The following is a 4,464-nucleotide window of genomic DNA, read 5'->3' on the forward strand; positions in this document are numbered from 1 at the left end:
TTGATTTGTGTATACAGTGAAAGGGAGGGGCCCAGTTTCAATCTTCTGTGTATGACAGGCTGGTTATCCCAGGACCATTGATTGACTAGGCAGTATTTTTCTCATTGCTTGTTATTGTCAACTTTGTCAAAGATCAGATAGTTGTAATTGTGCAGGTTTATTTCTGGATTCTCTAACCTGTTTTATTGGTCTATGTGTCTGTTTTTGTACCATGCTGTTTTTTCTCTTTTTGGTTTTTTTTTTTTTTTTTTTTTTTGGTTACTGTAGCCTGGTAGTATAGTTTGAAGTCAGATAATGTGATACTCCCAGCTTTGTTCTCTTTGCTTAGGATTGCTTTAGCTATTGGGGCTCTTTTTTTGGTCCCATGTGAATTTTATTTTATTTTATTTTTTATTTTATTTTTTTTCCCAGGTCCAGCTTTATTACCTAATACAAGTTCCAACCTCTGGAACATTCAAATTCGCTGTCCCAAAGTTTAATTAAAAACACAATTTATAAATATTTAATATCTTCTGAAAAGCATTTCTAAGTTAAGAATGGAAAAGTATATTGAATGTACCAGGTGCCTCAACTCCCACCAGGTCCAGACTCAGCAACATCCATCTTTTTAGATTCTTCAAGATCTTCTGTTAAATCTAGAAAGTTGTTTTCCGTGATGGGGGAAGGAATGGAAATCCCCATTGCTTTTTGAAATCCATACATGCTTACAATATCACTTGGAGTTACTTGCTATGCAAGTTTTTAAGATTATTGGTCACTTGTTCAGCAAGATGCATTTCTCTGTACGAGGGATCCAAGAGACAGACCATATTGGGAGGGGGTCTGGTGCTGAAATGCTCGTTCTGGGCTTCCTGCAGCTCCCTGAGCAATTTGGTGGTCTCATCAAGCTGCTTCTGAATACTTTAGGTTCTTCAGAGCCGAAAACTTCAACTGGAACAACAAAGTTTGTTACTACTTTCAGTGCTGTGAGCCTGTCTTGAGTATTGAAGTCCAAACGCCCTGCTGGTTCTAGTTCTATAATCTCCATTTCTTTTGCTGTGCCCAGTGTGCTAGTATGGTCTTCATCTTCAGGTGATGACATCTCCAACTCTTGTAGGGTCCTGGAATTCCCTCCTTTTGTTAAAACATCTAGTAAACTATCAGCCAAAATATATCAATAATCTTGGCATATGGCCCAAAGCTCATGGATGCTGAAATCACTTGGAAGATCAGAGTCTTCCCCATAGGCTGAATAGATTAAATCAGAATCATCCTTGCTGATATTTGCAAACGTGGAGTCATAACGCAGTGCATAAGAACTGTACGGTCTGTAATTCAAATGTAACACCTCTACAATGGGATCCACAGGATGGAGAAGCCCCAACGTTGTGGTTCCATCTTGTTTTCTTATTTCAAATTCACACTGACTGTTCACAACCTGCCTGGTCAACTTTCCCCCAGATTCCTTCACGATTTGGTCAAGTGGCTCCTGCTCTCTCTCTAAATTGTTGCTTTTAAACTTATCTTCAAGCATATCTTTGTCTTTCTTTTAATTTTCTTTGTTGGGACTCTTGAAGGCTTGTGCTTCAGCATCTCCAGAGTCCTCTCTCTCTTGGCCAGCAGCCTCCATCCTCCCCAATCTGCAAGGCCCCTGTTCTATCTTTCTGCTTTTGAGCTTTTGCAAGTCACTCATGAAGTCTATGCTCTGCTTCAGGCTCTGAATTCTTTCCTGGTTAAGAATTGTCATCCCTGAGTGCAACAGCTCCTTTGCAGCTTTATAATAAATGGTCTCTGGTTTGTTGTACATCATGGCATTAGTACACATTCGTTTGAAGCTATCCTTTAGTTCTATGGACTGGTAGTCATTGTTCTTGACATTTTCTTTCATAGTACTAAAATCCATTGGGTGTTTAATGATCATGGAGTAGTCAGAAGCAATAAAAGCAGTCACAGGAAATGAAAAGCAAGCACTTGGATCTTTTGTCTGCAGTTGTCTTATCAGTTGATTCAAAGCTTCTTGAAGGGGTGTCTGTCTGTTCTTGTTTGGCTAAAGAGCTTGTGAGAGGATCTCACAGGGGCATGACACTGGAAGTCTTTTTCTGCCTCATTCTCCACAAGATCGCCATCTCGCTTCTTTTTATCCTCCTTAACTCTTTTCCGTTTTCTCTCTTTATCTTCCCATGGAAGCTGCTCCTCTCCTTTCTTTCTCTTTTTCTGCTTTCTGTCCTTGTGTTTGTTACGATCGTTTTTGCCTTGGAAGAGGCTGGAGTCGTGCTCTGAGCTGCCCATGGAGAGTTCAGTGACTTTGTTCTCTCCTCCTTCGAGGACCAGCCTCAAGGGCTTCTCTAATACCTCTCTTAGAGGTGTTTGTCGGACATGGGCTTCTTGTGCTTCTTGCCCATGTCCGACAAGCCCTGGTTCCCGCGCCCAGAGCCAGGCCCAGGCTTGCGGTGCAGCTTTCGGTCCAGGCCAGGCCAGCGGAGGGTGGCAGCAGCCTACAGAGACCCCGCGCTGGGAGGCCAATCCATGTGGATTTAAGAATAGTTTTTTCTAATCCTGTGAAAAACAATGTTGGTAATTTGGTAGGAATAGCATTGAATCTGTAAATTGCTTTGGGCAGTATGGCCATTTTAGCAACATTGATTCTTCTTATTCATGAGCGTGGAAGGTTTTTCCATTTGTTTTTGTTGTCTCTGATTTCTTTCAGCGGTGTTTTGTAATTCTTGTTTGAGAGATTGTTCACCTCCGTTATTAGCTGTATTCCTAGGTATTTTAATCTTTTTGTGGCTCATGTGAATAGAATTGCATTTTTTTTATTATACATCATCCTTCTACAGCATAGAATTGCTTTTTTGATTTGGCTCTCAGCTTGGATGTTTTTGGTGTATAGAAATACTACTGATTTTTGTACGTTGATTTTGTATCCTGAAACTTTACTGAAGTTGTTTATCAGTTTTAGGAGGCTTTGGGTAGAAGCTATGTGGATTTCTAGGTCTGTTCAGGATTTCAAATTCTTGGTTCAATCATGTGAGGTTGTATGTATCCGGGAATTTACCCATTACTTCTAAGTTTTCTAGGTTGTGTGCATAGAGGTGTTCACAACAGTCTCTGAGGATTTTTTGTGTTTCTGTGGGGTTGGTGATAATGTCACCTTTGTGATTTTTGATTGTGTTTATTTGGATCTTCTCTCTTTTTTTCTTTATTAATCTAGCTAGTGGCCTATCAATTTTATTTATTCTTTCAAAGAACCAACTTTTAATTTCATTGATTTTTTTTGTATGCATTATCACATCTCAATTTCATTTATTTTAGTTCTAATTTTGGTTACTTTTCTTCTGCTAGTTTTGCAGTTGGTTTTGTTCTTGAAAACTGTGAACTTTTAAAAGATCCTTTTGTTTGTACCTGATAAAGAATAATGCCTGTGGACCCGTGAATACCTGGGCCCCACATAAGCTTTCCTCCATGTGCCTTTGGGGTCACAGTTCCAGGCATCCCCTGGGCTATGTTAGGACATCTTGTAGAGCTTAGCAGTAAGGCCATGATGATATCCAGGAGCACATTCTGTTTCCAACAGAAAATAATCATTCAACTCAGTTCTTGAGTTGTGTAGTCTTCAGTTAAATGATTCCCTTTATTATTTGATTTCAACATTCATAAATTTCAGAATTTATTTTACTTTTGTAAAAACCATTCTCAAGAATGTCTCCATTGCTCAACCTCACTTCAGACATTATTTTATGTAATCCCCTTTTCTCTCTCAAATCCAACTCAACCTCTTTCTTTTTTGTTCTTTTTCTTCTGCATGTGTAGAGACGCAATCCCTTGAAAGCTTCCCTTGCCATTAAAAATAAAGTTATTTGACAATTTCTTAATGTTAAGTTTAAAGTTTTGTCTAGTTATTAAATGGAGTGAATAATTTCTAGGTCTCTGATAAATTTTCAAACTGATAAGAAATTGGCTTTAGCTATTATCATGAAATAATATATGTAGATATTTAATACATTGCATGTTCTTTGCCGCATAGTAGACACCCCCAAAATGTGAGGTTCCTTCCTGCATTTCCTGTACTACAGTGTGTCTGTGTCTCCCCATGAGACTATACATTTCTCATTGGCAGAGATTACCATCTGCCTTTCAAGCTCTAGCTCCTAGCATAGGACTTGGTACAGAGCCAGGCTTAGATAACTATTGGATGATTAGATACCTGAAAGAAAGGATAAATAACAAATGCATAATATGATTAGAAAAGGTAATATATTATACACCCCAGTTTTTTAACCTCAATTATTGTCAACAAATTTTACTAATTCTGCTTGCCTATTTTTCCTTTTTTGTAGTTATGATCCAGACTCTTAATACCATTCTCTTTCAGATTGATTCTAAACATTTGACGCTTTGAAGGTAACTTTTAGGTTATTCCCAACTCTGTCATCAAAGACAAAGAATGCAATTCCCTTCCATATGTGTGTGTGTTTGTGTGTATAC

General features: G+C 38.5%; 1 pseudogene; it reads right to left on the reverse strand.

Moving 5' to 3' along the window:
* Positions 1-376: 376 nt before the first annotated feature.
* On the reverse strand, positions 377-2,767 carry LOC116551357 (annotated as a pseudogene).
* Between the last annotated feature and the right edge of the window lie 1,697 nt (positions 2,768-4,464).

This window comes from Sapajus apella, unplaced genomic scaffold (genome assembly GCF_009761245.1).
Source record: "Sapajus apella isolate SASKATOON/1434 unplaced genomic scaffold, GSC_monkey_1.0 scaffold9, whole genome shotgun sequence".
Lineage (NCBI taxonomy): Eukaryota > Metazoa > Chordata > Mammalia > Primates > Cebidae > Sapajus > Sapajus apella.